The sequence below is a fragment of the Dromaius novaehollandiae genome, chromosome 21 (assembly GCF_036370855.1).
Source record: "Dromaius novaehollandiae isolate bDroNov1 chromosome 21, bDroNov1.hap1, whole genome shotgun sequence".
Classification (NCBI taxonomy): domain Eukaryota; kingdom Metazoa; phylum Chordata; class Aves; order Casuariiformes; family Dromaiidae; genus Dromaius; species Dromaius novaehollandiae.
This window is the reverse complement of record NC_088118.1, coordinates 8,800,766-8,818,219: the sequence shown is the minus strand read 5'-3', so window position 1 is coordinate 8,818,219 and position 17,454 is coordinate 8,800,766. Positions and strand designations below refer to the sequence as shown.

The 17,454-nt window shown below is 55.3% G+C and overlaps 4 non-coding genes across 4 annotated transcripts; 1 reads left to right on the top strand and 3 right to left on the bottom strand.

The window, feature by feature from the left end:
* Positions 1-4,219: 4,219 nt before the first annotated feature.
* TRNAA-CGC (transfer RNA alanine (anticodon CGC)) lies at positions 4,220-4,291 on the bottom strand. Its single transcript has one exon. It is a non-coding gene; the product is annotated as a tRNA-Ala (tRNA).
* Positions 4,292-5,923: 1,632 nt separating this feature from the next.
* Positions 5,924-5,996, bottom strand: TRNAF-GAA (transfer RNA phenylalanine (anticodon GAA)). The gene has a single exon. It is a non-coding gene; the product is annotated as a tRNA-Phe (tRNA).
* Positions 5,997-7,804: 1,808 nt separating this feature from the next.
* Positions 7,805-7,876, top strand: TRNAA-CGC (transfer RNA alanine (anticodon CGC)). The gene has a single exon. It is a non-coding gene; the product is annotated as a tRNA-Ala (tRNA).
* Positions 7,877-13,246: 5,370 nt separating this feature from the next.
* TRNAF-GAA (transfer RNA phenylalanine (anticodon GAA)) lies at positions 13,247-13,319 on the bottom strand. The gene has a single exon. It is a non-coding gene; the product is annotated as a tRNA-Phe (tRNA).
* Between the last annotated feature and the right edge of the window lie 4,135 nt (positions 13,320-17,454).

Genomic DNA, 17,454 nt, shown 5'->3' with positions numbered 1-17,454 from the left:
GGTCGTCCATGTAATGGATGATAAGCGCGCGCGGGAACTGCGCTCTTACCGGCTGCAATACCTTAGCTACTGCCGCCTGACAAATCGTAGGTGAATTTTTCATGCCCTGCGGGAGGACGGTCCATTGATATCGCGCTGCTGGCTCCTGCAGATTCTCTGAGGGCAGTGTGAAGGCAAATCGAGCTTTGTCCTGAGGGGCTAATGGTATAGAGAAAAAGCAATCTTGGATATCCATCACCACCACTGGCCAATTCTTTGGTATTGCTGATGGTAGTGGCAACCCCGGCTGGAGGGCACCCATCGCTTCCATCTGCTGATTTACCGCTCGTAGGTCGTGCAGTAATCGAAATTTAGACTTATCCTTTTTGTGTATCACAAATATAGGAGTGTTCCAGGGACTGTGGCTTTCCTCCAGGTGTCCCTGCTCTAATTCTCTACTTACTATTTGTCGGGCAGCCGCCAATTTGTCCCCTGTCAATGGCCACTGCTCTACCCACACAGGCTCATTGGAGCACCATGTCAGCGGGACAGCGAAATGAGCCCCGAGGAGGTAGGCAGTGGCCCTTACCCTAAATTTGTCAGGTGAAAGCCGCTTTGCAATAAGGCATCTCGCCCTAACAATGGTTCCCCTATGGCAGTTATGTACGGCCGCACACGGATGATCTGAGCAGGCCTATCCGGGTCCTCCAATACAATTGTGATATCGGTTTCAGAAATCATAGCCTCTGCCCTGCCTCCCACTCCATCTAACGAGCTTGCCACTTTTGCTGGCCAACTCGATGGCCACAACCACGAGGGCACACATGTAACATCTGCCCCCGTATCTAGCATCATTATTAAGGGGATGCTAGGAGGACCCGCCCCTGGTGGGCCTATCAGATGCGCTTTCACTCGGGGTCTCTTCTCACACCCTAAGACCAGGGCCACGCGGGGTTTCCCTTCGGAGTTTGGTCGCTGGAGCTGTCCATCAGCAGTGTGTTGTTGTTGACAGGGGCTACTTGAAGCCGGCTCACCGGGGAGGGGTGGCCCCCTAGTTGCCCTCCCCGCTTCTCGTTTCCCGACCGCCGACAATCTCGTGCTCTGTGTCCTGGTTTTCCACAGGCCCAGCATGTAAGGCTCCCCATACCCCTTGTTGGGCGCGCGTAACTTCCCTTATTCGTGCACTGTGCTCTCAAATGGCCCATTCGCCCGCAGCCAAAGCATGGGCCTCCCTTTGGACCTCCTCTAGCTCTAACCTCCGGCATTGCCATAACTGCTGCAGCAATTTGTAGGGCTGTGGTCTTGTCCCGGTGTTCTAATACGTACTTGATCGTCTGCCCTAGACTTGCTCCCTTAGGCGCTGTTCTTAGGATTTCTTTTGTCAACTCGTTGCCCTGCTGTTTGATACATTCCAACATCACCGCTCCTTTTGCAGCGTCTGGTAAAGATGCAAGTTCTACTGCTGCCTGTAGCCTGTCACAAAAACTTGTCAAACGGCTCTCCCACTCTCTGCTTCACAGTCGTCCATGGGTCTGCCTGCTGCACCAGTGGCCCAATATCATCAAAGGCTTTTCGAGATGCTTCTGTTGCCACCAGTATCTCCCGAGGTCTCAGGCCCGCTGCCTGCTGCTGGGGTGTAGCCATGGCCGCATCATTTCCTCTTAACCGCGGTAGGGTGGATTGGCCCAGTGGGTTCTGCGGGTCTGCCTGTGCGGCCATCAACGCCTGCTGCAGGCGCGAGGTCCACGCTTCTTTCCACATAAGGACCATCGTGGGCGATAAAACCAGTCGCGCGAGGGCGCGACAATCCCACGGTATTAGGCCTCCCGCGTGCGCCGCGTCCAGCAACGTCTGTGTCACCGGGTGTCGCAGGCCCTGTTCTTGCACTGCTTTCAATAGCTGTTGTACCGTCTTTGGGTCGAGGGGCATCCATTCCACTGCCCCCACCCCCCGGGGCAACTCGTACTGGGAAGGCCCCTATTGGCGCACGAAACTTGAGGCCACTCAGGGCACATTCCGTCGCTATCAGTTTCCAGTCTGTTAGGGGAATTTCTTTTCCCCCTCCCGCTTGGGTGGAACCTGCTGTCTCTGATAGCCCTCTTTGTTTAGCTGCTGCCTCTGATAGCCCTCTTTGTTTAGTTGTTGCCTCTAATAGCCCTCTTTGTTTAGCTATTTCTTCTTCCAGAGCTGTAAGCAGCATAAACATCTGCTCCATATCTCTTGTAACTTTCCTCCCTTTTTTTTCCTCCCGCCTCTGACTGCGCAGGGAACTCCGCCCTAGTTGCTGCATCTTCGTTGTTATTCCTTCTAAGGAGTCAGAGTCTGTACCTGAGTCTTCAGTCTCCTCCTCCCGCAATGCTGGTCGACGCCCACTCCTCTCTCGGCCAGCGCCATCTTTTCCCGGGTGCGGCACCCTCGGTTTTTCCCCTGCTTCTGGTCTTTCCCCTGCTTCTTCTCTTCTTTCGTCCTCCCACTGCACCCGAATCATGGTCCCCAGTAGCCAGTCTCGGGGATCATCCACTATAAGCGGTCTTTCCTTTTCTTCTGCCTCCTCCACTTTCACCTTGCTTTCTTTTCCTCTACCCGCCTCTGGCTTTTTCATATCTCGGTCTCCACAAAGGTCTCCTGGTTCTCCTAGTTCTCCCCCTTCCATCGCCCTCATTTCTTTCCACGGATACCGCGGCGGAGGCGGAGAAGAGGGCGTTATTGGGTAAGCCTCTGGAGTTTTTGCCTCCCCCTCTCCCCGCTCTGGTTCTTGATTAACCGCCTCCTCCTTTATGTCTGTTTCCACACTCTCCGTTTTCACTTCATCCCCTACTATCGCCTCTTCCTCTATCGCCTCCGTTCGCTTCTCTGCGTTTGCTGCTGTCTGTGTTGCCATTTCCGCGGACATGTGTAGCACCGCGCGGGCAGCCTGCCAGGTCTCAAGCTCCTCCCTAGTCCTTTCTAAAATGATCGTTATATCTCCCCACGTCTTAAGCTCTGCGGCCTTCTTAGTGGCCATAGCTCTCTGAGCAAGTGCTCGAGTGCACTTCTCCCAGTTAGAAGGGGAAAAAATGTCCCCTGGTCTAACTATCGCTCCATCTTTCAGGAGCTGCCCAACGCAGTTTGCTACTGCATCCGCTCTCATAGAGAGCCCCCATTCCCGGGCACCCACGCGTATAACCTTAACTACCGCGTCCATGATCCGGATCCTCTCGACCGCCTGCGGTCCGCCGTCTCAGCTACCACGTCGGGGTCACCACTTGTCGCCTTCTGATGCGACACTCTCCCGTTCGCCTGAGACGGCACGGAGGCTCCCCCAGCCTCCGGGCCAATGAGCACTGACACCAATATGAGGATGCTGCAAATGGCGTTTATTGTACGCATGTATTTGCTTATATACCTACAAGCATACTGCTATCTCTACGTCATATCCTTCCTCTTCCTTCCTCTTTCCGTGCCATCGCGAGATCTTCCGATCGCCGTTCCCTACAACATCCTCCCTTTCGGAGTGTGAGACACAGGAATGCTGACTGCCTGTAGCTTCCTTATCTTCCCAGCTGGAACCAGCTCTGAGGCCCTTTTCCTACTGGACTAGGTAAAAGTTCATTATTTTATCTAAGTGCGGCCTAAGGCTTCAGCAAATTTAGCTCCTCATGCTAAGCAAGTTTTATAGAAGTTGTGCTAAGCAGCTGCCTCGAGACAGTTGCAGTTCGCTATTCTTTAACAGTCACCTTCACCTGTTCCTCTCTCTCACCTCCTCTCCAAGCTCTCCTAGCTGCTGGGCAGCCTCTGTGATGCCATCAATGACCTCATACTGCCAGCCTGCCCACTGCTGGCCAATCATGGAAGTGTAACGGAAGTGACCTGACAACCAGCACATCAGCCCTAGTGCTTTCGCCTGCCTCTCCTGCTCCTGCTCCCACCTCCCCAGCTGCTGAATCAGCTGCTGCCACCCGCAGTGACCCCAGGGCCTGCTCGTCTGCTGCTGGTTGGGCGCTGCTGGGACAGTAGTGATTCACCAGCGACACCCCAGTGGTCACCTCCACCTGCCTCCCCTCTCCCCTCCTGCTGAGCTCTCATGCCCCATGGTCAGGTGCATCAGTCATTTCAGATGGTCACCTCCCACCTTGGGAGCTCCCCTCCCCACAGGGCATCCTGTCAGAGGGCAAGACCCCCATTTCTGTAGAGGAGCAATGCAGCTAGTTGCCAGCCTTCACGCTAGTTTGGGGAGGGAGATGTAAGACAAAAGCAGCCCTGGAGATGCTGGGGATTGAACCCAGGGCCTCCTGCATGCGAAGCAGACGCTCTTCCACTGAGCTACATCCCCTTTGCCAAGCACATTCCTACTGTGCCCTGGTGCCGAGAGCTGCAGCAGAAAACAGCACTGGAACCCTCCTGCTGGGCTGCGGGTTGGGGTGGGGGAAGTTGGGATGGTCTCTCAGCTGGGCACTGCTCCTGCAATGGGGCTGCACCACACAGCACTGCATCTTTTCTGACACCCCCACCCACTGCCTTGAAACATCCACCTCATCCTCATGGGATCTATCTCCCTCCTCTTGCCCAGTGCCTCCTGCAGCCAGTGCTCCTGCTTTGCACCAGGACATGATGGTTCTTTTGGATCCCCAAAGAAAGCAACAAACTCTCTCTCTTAAGAAAGATACTATTTTATTAGCATCCCAGAAAAAGGTTAGAGCAAATTCTTAAAAAAAAAAAAAATAAATAAAAAGGAAGTCTCTTCTGAGAAAAGCCTTCTGAATCGTCATGGGGCAGGGAGGGTATTAACTCCGGGTTTGTTGCAAACAAGTTTATTGAAGAGAGCAATACAGTGTAGTCATAGCAAGCGACTTTTACTGCATATTTGTTATTGCACAAGTGTCAGTTTCTTACCTCTCCAACTTTTTTTTTTTTTTGTGAGAGGTTCTCTTAACTCCCAGAGAGTAACCTTCAGAGGTGTCCCTGCTCAAGAGGAGATTCACCACCGTGCAACCCACTGCCGTGCAGGAGAGCTCTATGGGCTCTAGGCTGCAGCGCTATGTGTGGGCATCGAGCTTGACTCATGGTCCTATGATATTTGCTGTGGAGATATATCTTTCTGCAGACCTCATGCTGTGTTGGGGAAAATATACCCTTTTTGCTGATCTCATGTCCATTTCTGGCCTCACCAGTTGCAACCAGTATTTCTTAGTTCCCCCTGGCCAGCACTGGGTGCTGTCAGTTATTTGTGGTCAGCTGGGGCCTAAGATAAGGGGGGGGGGGGAGTTGTGCTCCGCCTTTCTCAGTGCTCCTGTGAAGCCTCTCATCCACAGCATGAGGAAGGAGGAGCTCAAGGATGCCCCAAGGAGACTCTTGGAGACCTCAGTCATCCACCATCAGTAAAGCATGCGTCACCCTCTTATGGTCTCCAACTTCTCTACTGGGACTTGCCCCATGCAGCAGGGCTGACGGTGCACATCCATCCTGGAGGGACCATGAAGCTTCCAGGACAGCTCAGGAGACCTCCAGGGACCACATGTGGGGTTGGCTGGGTGACGAGCAGGGCCTCACCAGACCAGAGCCCATCCCAGGTGGAGTCATTCCAAGGGAGGAGGCAAACCGAGGAGCTCAGAGGCACCATGGGCTCTGCAGGGTCAGGAGAGGCCAGAAGGCCCCATCTGGCAAAGGGGGATCCCCCAGAGAGGGACTCAGGACCAGCTCCACCAGCATCTAGAACCAGTGCAGCACCCAAATGCCTCTCCCACCATTTGAGGTCCCCCATGGTAACACCAAGCCCCTCCCTTGGGCACAGAGACATGAGGGCAGGCAGGATGGGAAGGGTCAGAGCAAGGGTGAGCCCCATCCAGCTGGGTCCTGGCTGCCTGCTCCCCCCAGCTGTGGGGTGGGATGCAGCCAGGGTTGGTGGAGGCTGGGAGAAGACAGAGCAGCTCTGCGAAAAGCCATGAGGCACCAAGAAGGACCCCCTTGCCAAAGCCCGGGCTTGAAGCAGGGACCTTTAGATCTTCAGTCTAACGCTCTCCCAGCTGAGCTACTTCGGCCCTCCCCTTTGAGCTCTCTTCCCTGCGCCAGCTGTGGCCATACCCAGGCAGATGTGCAGGAGGTTGCTCCTGAAGGTGTTCCCTGTGCGTGGGAGGGGAGCACTGTGCCAGGGGGCAGAAGGCACACACCCCCTCTCCTCTTGCAAGGGAGCTTGGCCTCATGTGCGACAACCTTGGGTTGCTAGCTCAGTGACCAGTCCCCATCTCCACAGCTGCTGGGCAGCAGGCCACCACACCTGAAACAACCCTTGTTCCTAACAGCACGCCATGACGTGTCCCCCCAAGCCCATGCAGAAGCCAAGCTAAGCAGCAGACACTTTTTGTGGTGCAGATGCTGCAGCATTTTCTTTACCTAGATTGTAGATTGAGAGTCCGGTCTTTGGATGTTGCAATGAGGAGATCACCTGTCATTAACGACATGCTATTCTGGAGGCCAGTGTTGCTGAGCTGAGCAGCAGAGCCTGAGGAGCTGGGGGACTGCACAGGAGAGCTGCTCCACACTGTGGCCTTGACATGGTGACATTGGGAAGGTATCAGCCGTGGGCAGCACTGTGTGGACAAAGCACCACCCCAGGACCCAAGCTCTGGAGGGTGCCATAGGACCCAAACACCAGGAGGGTCCCATAGTGCAGGGGTCTGCAGCTGGCCATGTGGCAGCTGTAGGCCATGACAGTGAGAAGACAAAACTCTGGTGCCATCAAGAAGAGAATCAGGGAGCCCTGGGCAGCACATCCCACATAGGGAACAGCCCTGGTGTCCCTCCGGGAACTGGCCTCACTGGATTTGGGGACAGTGGTGGAGATGGAGCCAAGGTGGAGGAGGAAGATGTCCATGGGGGTGTGGAGGCAGTGGTCGCAGGCTTCAGCTGTAAGGATGAGGCCATTGCCTAGGAGGACAGCCAGGGAGATGCTCAGGAGCATTGAAAAGGGCAAGAGCTACAGTTCCCGTGTGGCCTGGATGCCTGGCTCTGCAAAAAGGTAAAGGCCACTCCAGTGCCCCAGCTCGGGCTTGAATCAGGAACCCTTAGATCCTTAAGCTAACACTCTCCCAGATGAGCTACTTTGGCCCAGCACTGGGAATCCTTGTCCCCATGACAGCTGTGCAGGAGCAGAGGCCAAGGAGCAGGAGATCCCTCGGGTCAAGCTATGTCTTGCCTGAGCATTGCTGGACTGCAGCTGAGCCTGGTGACCATCCCCAAACCTGCTCTGCTCCTCTTCTCCAGGCATGGTGGCATGGCACCTCTTGGTGGGCCAGATCCCTCCACCGGTCCCTGTTCGGACCAGCCTACGAGTGAAACAAATAAAACACCTGCCTCGTCCACAAAAATCCATCCCTCCTCCATAAGTGGCTTGAAATACCTCCAGCCATTGGGAATGCCCAAGGACAGCCAACAGAGGCGTCTCCAAAGAGCAGCTTTCTCCCGTAGCTTTGCTGGGGAAGAAATGCCACAAATAGAGGGTTTCTCCCCTGACATGAACAGCTCTGCAAGGACAAGCTCATGGCAGCACCCCTCTGAGACACAACATGGGTGTCGTGGTACAAACTGGGGAGGAATCAGGCAGTAACGGTCTCCCAGGCTTGGCTGGTTGTTCCTGTTCAGAGGGAAATTGAGGGGCTGGAGATGGGCAGAGAGGAATCTCCTGAAGTTCAGCCAAGCAAAAACTTCCCCCACCCCAACCCGCAGCCCAGCAGGAGGGTTCCAGTGCTGTTTTCTGCTGCAGCTCTCGGCACCAGGGCACAGCAGGCCTGTGCTGGGCAAAGGGCACATCAGGGGACGAGAGGACATGCCAGGCCTCAGCAGGCTGCAAGGGGATGTAGCTCAGTGGAAGAGCGCCTGCTTCGCATGCAGGAGGCCCTGGCTTCAATCCCCAGCATCTCCAGGGCTGCTTTTGGCCTGCATCTCCCTCCCCAAACTGGCGTGAAGTCTGACATCTAGCTGCATTGCTCCTCTACAGAAATGGGGGTCCTGTCCTCTGACAGGATGGCCTGTGGGGAGGGGAGCTCCCAGGGTGGGAGGTGACCATCTGAAATGACCTCCCGGGCAAGGGGAGAGGGAGTTAAAACTGACACTTGAGGGGACATGGGCTTTTGTGTCACTACCATTGCAACAACCTGATTGACCAGCAACAGGCAAACAGGCAGGACTTGGGAGTGCATCAAAATGTCCTCTCAGGAGACATCACTACCCTGCGGGACAGGAGGGGGTGGCATGTATGTGGTGGTGACAGGCCTGGATGGTACCTGAGAGGTTCTTTTAGCTGCAGCATCAGGATTGCCCTGGGCAGACAGGAAGACCCTGTGAGGGCATCAAGTGCATCAGATGCACCCAACCACGGGGCATGAGAGCTCAGCAGGAGGGGGGAGGGGAGGCAGGTGGAGGTGACCACTGCGGCCATTAACTGGTGACTTGCTACTGTCCCAGCAGCGCCCAACCAGCAGCAGACGAGCAGGAACTGGGGTCACTGCAGGTGGCAGGAGCTGATTCAGCAGCTGGGGAGCCTCTTGATGGGCTCCAGTGACACTTGCAGGAACTAAGGCAAAATCAGAGATGGAGCAAACCCTCCCTGGCCCCCAGTCAGGGCCTTTTTCACATTCAAATGCCACAGGAGACTTGGGGAAGAAGGATCGCTACTGGCAGTCTGTGTCCCCACCCAACCCCAAGTTTCTCCCCACAACTGTCTGCTCCCCCTTTTTCCTCATCGGCCTGATGAACCCCATGACGGTGCTGTGTCTTAAGCAGAAGGCACCCCTGCTCTGCGGAGTCCAGGCAGATGGACACACATGTTCTCCTCAATGACCACTATTTCCTGCCAAATTGCAGCCCTGCATCTAATCTCTAGCTTACCCATCTTTGCAGAGAGAAAGAAGGGCCGCTCAGGGCGAGCCTGGGTTCAAGGCATAGAAGAACTGCTGCTGCAAGCCTGGCCTGGCCAAGTTACTTGGCCCTCCAAACCAGTGGGGCTGCACCTCTATCCAGGAGCACTAGGAACACCAGGAACATCCAGGACAACCGGGCCTGGTTGTCCCCCAGATGCCATCCCAGCAAGGATGTGGAGGTGCTGCCAAGACCTGCTGTCCAAAGGGCTGTGGAGGGCCCCATCTGTCCTCTCATGGATGGATTGATCCTGAGGGATCGCTTCTCCCAGCACCTGCATTTGCAATTGCAACTTGCATTGCTCATGGCACCCTGCAGTTCCCTGACATCTCGCGGTGCCCACCCTGACCCCATGCCTGCTGGGACACCTCACCTCAGTCACCCTGAAGGTGCCCAGCCACCAGTTCTGGGGCACATCAGAGCATGGGAAATCCAAATTCGACCTCGAGTAGGGGTGTTTGCACCAAGAGGGGGTCAAGCACTGCGACCTGGCGGCTCGATCCTTGGAGATGTTCAAACCTCGAGCAGGCCAGTCCCCAACCTCCCGCCTGGCGGGGAGACGTACGTGTATTTTGCTTCATACTTGGTACAAAAAAGGCTGTAAAAACTCTGTTCTGCAACAAGATTATGCAGCAGGCTGGAAGAAGGATGAACTTTTAATGTTTTCTCCCTAGCAAACGTGCATCTCCAAATTCACTTGAACTTTTCACTTTCTGTCTTGCCGGAAACTCTCAAATGGGGGTTTTGACCAAGATGGGACCAACCCCTTTTGGCTATTCCCCTAAAAATACATCTAGCAATGCCAAAGGAGCAACTTTCCCAAAGTTCCTTCACTTTTCTGAAGAGCTTCAAGCAAACCCAGGAACTAGCAACTCCCATTTATCGATATTTATATACACATTTAATCTCTCTCCCTTTATAAATGTGAATATATGTATATATAAGTAAATATCTGAACACATATTATGCATAGAGTGTCATAAATAGAGGCATTACATATAATGCTGCATTTTCACATAAATAAATGCAGTATATATTTGTACATATTTCTCCATTCCTCTCTCTCTCTCTATTTCTATATGTGCAGAAACTGTCTATACTGTATATAACTTTATATATTTTGATGCTTGAGGATTTCCTGAGGGAACATGGCTGCCTGCAGGGGGTGGGGCTTCAGCCAGATGTTGGGGGCGGAGCTAATGTCACCTCTTCTCCTGGGGTCAGGGGGGATGTCCTTTATTCCCCCCTCCCCATGCAAACCCCTCCCCTGTGAACAGGGGACCCAGGTGTCCGGGGGGGACCCAGGCACCCCAGTCTCGCTCCACAGCTGAGCCCCCTCCCCCTCGTGTAGGAGGGACCCAAGTGTCCAAGGCTCCCGGGTGGCTGGGGGCCCCGATTCTCCAAGGGACCCAGGCGCCCGAGTGAGGCCCCAATACCTGTCCCCTGTCACCCCATGCACAGGGGACCCAGGGGTCCAGGCACCCCCCAAGAGCTGATCCACTGTCCTCCTGTGTGAGGGATCCAAATTTCTCTCGTTTCATCCCTGTGTTGAGTTTGTGTCACCTGTGGTGATCATGGTCTTGGACCACTGTTCCAGTTCTTCCCACTGCTCCAGAGAGGTGAGCCCCATCGGCCCAACCTTTGGGCCTTCTGCAAATGTGTCAGCACTGCGCTAGAGCTGGCCACCAGAGTAGCACATCCTTAATGAAGGGTGATCTCCTCACTGCAACATCCGAAGCCTTGGCATGCCTTGTGCTCAGGACCAGCTCCCTGGGTTGGCACAACTTGGCGTCAGGGACCTCCTGCTCCTTGGCCTCTGCTCCTGCACAGCTGTCATGGGGACAAAAGCTCCCAGGGTGGGGCCAAAGTAGCTCAGCTGGGAGAGCGTTAGACTGAAGAGCTAAAGGTCCCTGGTTCTAAGCCCGGGCTTTGGCAATGGGGTGCTCTGTGGCCTTTTGCAGAGCCTGGTGTCCAGGCCTTGTTGGAGATGCAGCTCTTGCCCTTTTGGTAATCTGAAGTAAAGAAAAAGCTCCAGCACCTGCACTCCTAAAGGTGTCTGCTGCTTTGCTCAGCTTTTCCATGGGCTTGGGGGGATGAGTCACGGTGTGGTGTGTTAGAGAGGAAGAGGTTTGCAGGTTTGGCAGGCTGTTGCCCAGCAGCTGTGGAGATGGTGAATGGTCACTGAGTTACCAACCCAAGGCTGTCCCACACGAGGCAGGGCTGGTGGAGGGCACCCGTCCTTCTGGAGGGGAACATGGAGCCACCAGAGAGCTTAGGCAATCTGCAGGGACACTGAGTGCCTGGGGGTGAGCCAGCAGTGGAGTCTCAGGACGTGGGAGAGCATCTAATGTGGAGTCACCCAACAGGTATAGCACCATGTCTGGGCGGTGAAGCACCAAATAGAGGAGGGTGGCAGCAAGGCAGGAGGGCAGTGATCCACCGACATGAGGAGCCACCCCACTATGCCTGAAGGAGAAGAGCAGAGCAGGTTTGGGGATGGTGACCAGGGCTAGCCACAGCCCAGGGATGGCCAGATGAAACATGCTTGGCCTGAGGGACCTCCTGTCTCTCTGCCTCTGCTCCAGCACAGCTGTCCTAAGGAGAGGGCTTCACAGGACAGGATTGAAGTAGTTCAGCTGGGAGAGTGTTAGACTGAAGATCTAAAGGTCCCTGCTTCAAGCCTGGGCTTTGGCAGCAGCATGGCCCTCACCCTTTTGCAGAGTTGGGCATCCAGGCTACGTGGGAGCTGCAGCTCTTGCCCTTCTCAATCGTCATGGGGCAGGGAGGGTATTAACTCTGGGTTTATTGCAAACAAGTTTATTGAAGAGAGCGATACAGTGGAGTCATAGCAAGCGAATCTTGCTGCACAGTTGTTATTGCCCAAGTCTTGGTTTCTTACCTCTCCAACCGTTTCTTGTGAGAGGTTCTCTTAACTCCTGGAGAGCAACCTTCAGAGGCATCCCTGCTCAAGGGGAGATTCACCGCCCTGCAGCCCACTGCCATGCAGGAGAGTTCAATGGGCTTTAGGCTGCAGTGCTATGTATGGGCATGGAGTTTGACTCATGGTCCTACGATATTTGGTGTGGAGATATACCTTGTTGCAGACCTCATGCTGTGTTGGGGAAAATATACCCTTCTTGCTGATCTCATGCCTATTTCTGGCCTCACCAATTGCAACCAGTATTTCTTAGTTCCCCCTGGTCAGCACTGGGTGCTGTCAGTTAGTTGTGGTCAGCTGGGGCCTAAGATAAGGGGTGGGGGGTAGTTGCGCTCTGCCCTTCTCAGTGCTCCTGGGTATCTGCCTGGCTGCCCTCCTGGGCAATGGCCTCATCCTTACAGATGAAGCCTGCGACCACTGCCTCCACAACCCAATGCCCATCCTCCTCCTCCACCTTGTCTCCATCTCCACCACTGTCCCCAAATCCATGGCCAGGTCCCTGAGGGACACCAGGGCTGTTCCCTGCTTGGGAGCAGCTGCCCAGGGCTTCCTGGGTATCTTCTTGATTACACAAAGCCTTTCCCACCTGCCTTTCTCCCCTGCTTATGGCCTCTTCCTGTCTCAGCACCTTCCTCTTTGCCCACCTGGACACCCCCTGCATGGCTTCCCTATCACTGGATGTGCTGGTGGCTGCTCTGGCTCTTTGGTGCCTCTAGCTGTGAAGCCTCTCACCCACGGCATGAGGAAGGAGGAGCTCAAGGATGCCCCAAGGAGACTCTTGGAGACCTCAGTCATCCACCATCAGTAAAACATGCGTCACCCTCTTATGGTCTCCAACTTCTCTACTGGGACTTGCCCCAGGCAGCAGGGCTGACGGTGCACACCCATCGTGGAGGGGACCATGAAGCTTCCAGGACAGCTCAGGAGACCTCCAGGGACCACATGTGGGTCTGGCTGGGCGAGGAGTGGGGCCTAACCAGACCAGAGCCCATCCCAGGTGGAGTCATGCCAAGGGAGGAGGCTGAACCAAGGAGCTCAGAGGCACCATGGGCTCTGCAGGGTCAGGAGAGGCCAGAAGGCCCCATCTGGCAAAGGGGGATCCCCCAGAGAGGGACTCATGACCAGCTCCACCAGCATCTGGAAGCAGTGCAGCACCCAAATGCCTCTCCCACCATTTGAGGTCCCCCATGGTATGAGCAAGCCCCTCCCTTGGGCACAGGGACATGAGGGCAGGCAGGATGGGAAGGGTCAGAGCAAGGGTGAGCCCCATGGCCAGCTGGGTCCTGGCTGCCTGCTCCCCCCAGCTGTGGGGTGGGACATGGCCATCTGCATCCTGTGTGGGATACAGCCAGGGTTGGTGGAGGCTGGGAGAAGACAGAGCAGCTGTGCAAAAGAGCCAAGAGGAACCAACAAGGATGCCATTGACAAGGGCCCCATTGCCAAAGCCCAGGCTTGAACCAGGGACCTTTAGATCTTCAGTCTAACGCTCTCCCAGCTGAGCTACTTCGGCCCTCCCCTTTGAGCCCTCCTCCCTGCACCAGCTGTGGCCATACCCAGGCAGATGTGCAGGAGGTTGCTCCTGAAGGTGTTCCCTGTGCGTGGGAGGGGAGCACTGTGCCAGGGGGCAGAAGGGCAGAAGGCACACACACCCTCTCCTCTTGCAAGGGAGCTTGGCCTCATGTGCGACAACCTTGGGTTGCTAGCTCAGTGACCAGTCCCCATCTCCACAGCTGCTGGGCAGCAGGCCACCACACCTGAAACAACCCTTGTCCCTAACAGCACGCCATGACTTGTCCCCACAATCCCATGCAGAACCCAAGCTAAGCAGCAGACACTTTTTGTGGTGCAGATGCTGCAGCATGTTCTTTACCTAGACTGTAGATTAAGAGTCCAGCCTTTGGACGTTTGAATGAGGAGATCACCTGTCGTTACGGACATGCTATTCTGGAGGCCAGTGTTGCTGAGCTGAGCAGCAGAGCCTGAGGAGCTGGGGGACTGCACAGGAGAGCTGCTCCACACTGTGGCCTTGACATGGTGACATTGGGAAGGTATCAGCCGTGGGCAGCACTGTGTGGACAAAGCACCACCCCAGGACCCAAGCTCTGGAGGGTGCCATAGGACCCAAACACCAGGAGGGTCCCATAGTGCAGGGGTCTGCAGCTGGCCATGTGGCAGCTGTAGGCCATGACAGTGAGAAGACAAAACTCTGGTGCCATCAAGAAGAGAACCAGGAAGCCCTGGGCAGTGCATCCCACGGAGGCAAAAGCCCTGGTGTCCCTCCGGGAACTGGCCTCACTGGATTTGGGGACAGTGGTGGAGATGGAGCCAAGGTGGAGGAGGAAGATGTCCATGGGGGTGTGGAGGCAGTGGTCGCAGGCTTCAGCTGTAAGGATGAGGCCATTGCCCAGAAGGACAGCCAGGGAGATGCTCAGGAGCATTGAAAAGGGCAAGAGCTACAGTTCTCACATGGCCTGGATGCCTGGCTCTGCAAAAAGGTAAAGGCCACTCCAGTGCCCTGGCCCAGCACTTGATTCAGCCCGGGCTTGAATCAGGGACCCTTAGACCTTCAGCCTAATGCTCTCCCAGATGAGCTACTTTGGCCCTGCCCTGGGAACCCTTGTCCCCATGACAGCTGTGCAGGAGCAGAGGCCAAGGAGCAGGAGGTCCCTCGGGTCAAGCTATGTCTTGCCTGAGCATTGCTGGACTGCAGCTGAGCCTGGTGACCATCCCCAAACCTGCTCTGCTCCTCTTCTCCAGGCATGGTGGGATGGCACCTCTTGGTGGGCCAGATCCCTCCACCGGTCCCTGTTCTGCCCAGCGTACGACTAAAGCAACTACAACACCTGCCTCACCCACAAAAATCCATCCCTCCTCCATAAGTGGCTTGAAATAGCTCCAGCCGCTGGGAATGCCCAAGGACAGCCAACAGAGGCGTCTCCAAAGAGCAGCTTCCTCCCGTAGCTTTGCTGGGGAAGAAATGCCACAAATAGGGGGTTTCTCCCCTGACATGAAGAGCTCTGCAAGGACACGGTGATCTCAGCACCCCTCTGAGACACAACATGGGGGTTGTGGTACAAAGTGGGGAGGAATCAGGCAGTAACGGCCTCCCAGGCTTGGCTGGTTGTTGCTGTTCAGAGGGACGTTGAGGGGCTGGAGATGGGCAGAGAGGAATCTCCTGAAGTTCAGCCAAGCAAAAACTTCCCCCACCGCAACCCGCAGCCCAGCAGGAGGGTTCCAGTGCTGTTTTGTGCTGCAGCTCTCGGCACCAGGGCACAGCAGGCCTGTGCTGGGCAAAGGGCACATCAGGGGACGAGAGGACATGCCAGCCCTCAGCAGGCTGCAAGGGGATGTAGCTCAGTGGAAGAGCGCCTGCTTCGCATGCAGGAGACCCTGGCTTCAATCCCCAGCATCTCCAGGGCTGCTTTTGGCCTGCATCTCCCTCCCCAAACTGGCGTCAGGGCTGGCAACTAGCTGCATTGCTCCTCTACAGAAATGGGGGTCCTGTCCTCTGAGAGGATGGCCTGTGTGGAGGGGAGCTGCCAGGGTGGGAGGTGACCATCTGAAATGACCTCCCTGGGCAAGGGGAGAGGGAGTTAAAACTGACACTGAGGGGACATGGGCTTTTGTGTCACTACCATTGCAACAACCTCATTGGCCAGCAACAGGCAAACAGGCAGGAGCTGGGAGGTCATCGAGTGCATCAAAATGTCCTCTTAGGGGAGGTGGGCCAGCCCCCAACCTCCCGCGTGGCGGGGAGACATATGCATGTTTTGCTTCATACTTGGTACAAAAGAGGCTGCAAAAACTCTCTTCTGCATCAAGATTATGCAGCAGGCTGGAAGAAGGATGAACTTTTAATGTTTTCTCCCTAGTGAATGCACATCTCCAAATTCACTTGAACTTTTCACTGTCTTGCAGGGAGACTCCCAAATGGGGGTTTTGACCAAGATGGGACCAACCCCTTTTGGCTATTCCCCTAAAAATACATCTAGCAATGCCAAAGGAGCAACTTTCCCAAAGTTCCTTTGCTTTTCTGAAGAGCTTCAAGCAAACCCAGGAACCAGCAACTCCCATTTATCGATATTTATATACACATTTAATCTCTATCCCTTTATAAATGTGAATATATGTATCTATAAAGAAATATCTGAATACATATTATGCATAGAGTGTCATAAATAGAGACATTACATCTAATGCTGCATTTTCACATAAATAAATGCAGTATATATTTGTACATATTTCTCCATTCCTCTCTCTCTCTCTCTTTCTATATGTGCATAAACTGTCTATATTGTATATAACTTTATATATTTTGATGCTTGAGGACTTCCTGAGGCAAAAATGCAGAGCAGCCAAGCAAAGGGGATCTGAGAGCATATGGTAAAAACAGTCTGGGGAAAAAAAAGCGACCAATCACAGAGCAGTGTGGAAAGACGAGGGGGTTGTGGCATTAAACAAGATGGCAGCCCCCAGGAATAAAATGGTGGCAGGAACAAAATGGCGGCGCCTCTAGGGGGAAGACTTCCTGTCTGGAGGTACTTCCGGGGACACTGGAAGGAGGGAGCAGGAGCAGCCGGCCAATCACAGAGCATCTTGTGATCAGGTGATTGGGGGGGCAATGTTACACAAAATGAGGCCATGTTGGGGGGGGCACAATGTGACCAGAAAAGAGGCGGGACTTCCTGGGAAGGTGGGACACATGGCTGCCTGCAGGGGGTGGGGCTTCAGCCAGATGTTGGGGGCGGAGCTAATGTCAGCGCATATCCAGAGGTCAGGGGGGATGTCCTTTATTCCCCCCTCCCCATACAAACCCCTCCCCTGTGAACAGGGGACCCAGGTGTCCGGGGGGGACCCAGGCACCCCAGTGTCACTCCACAGCTGAGCCCCCTCCCCCTCGTGTAGGAGGGACCCAAGTGTCCAAGGCTCCCGGGTGGCTGGGGGCCCCGATTCTCCAAGGGACCCAGGCGCCCGAGTGACGCCCCAATACCTGTCCTCCCTCGCCCCATGCACAGGGGACCCAGGGGTCCAGGCACCCCCCAAGAGCTGATCCACTGTCCTCCTGTATGGGGGATCCAGACGTTCAACCTCCCCCTTGAATCGCACCCACACACACAGAAGGCCCAGGTGTCCGGGCAGGGGAGGGGGCAGCTCTTTAGTGCATGCATGCGATGTCACGTGTGTTACAAGTATTACATGTGTCCACAGCATCGCAAGCCCATCACACACGTCCTAAGCAGGTCCCAAATTCCCCTTGGACCCCAAATAACCTCCAGGGTCCCCAGAGTCTGCTTGTGTCCCAAACTGTTCTCCAGTGCCCCCCCAATGTCACCCGCACTGGTCCTCAGCATCCCCCACATCCTCACCCTGGTCCCCACTGTCCCTACATGTCCCCAGTGTCCCCTTCTCCATCCCCAGAGTCCCCATGTGTCCCCTGCACCCTCATGTCCCCTGAGCCCCCCTTTATTCCCCATTGGTCCCCAGTGTCACCCCGTGTCTCCCACATCCCCAGCCTGGTCCCCACGTGTCCCCACAAACTCATTCTGTTCCCAAAGTCCTCACATGTCCCCACTCTGGTCCCAAACGTCCCTCCGTGTCCCCCATATTCTCACCCTGGTCCCAATGTGTCTCCCATGTGTCCCCTA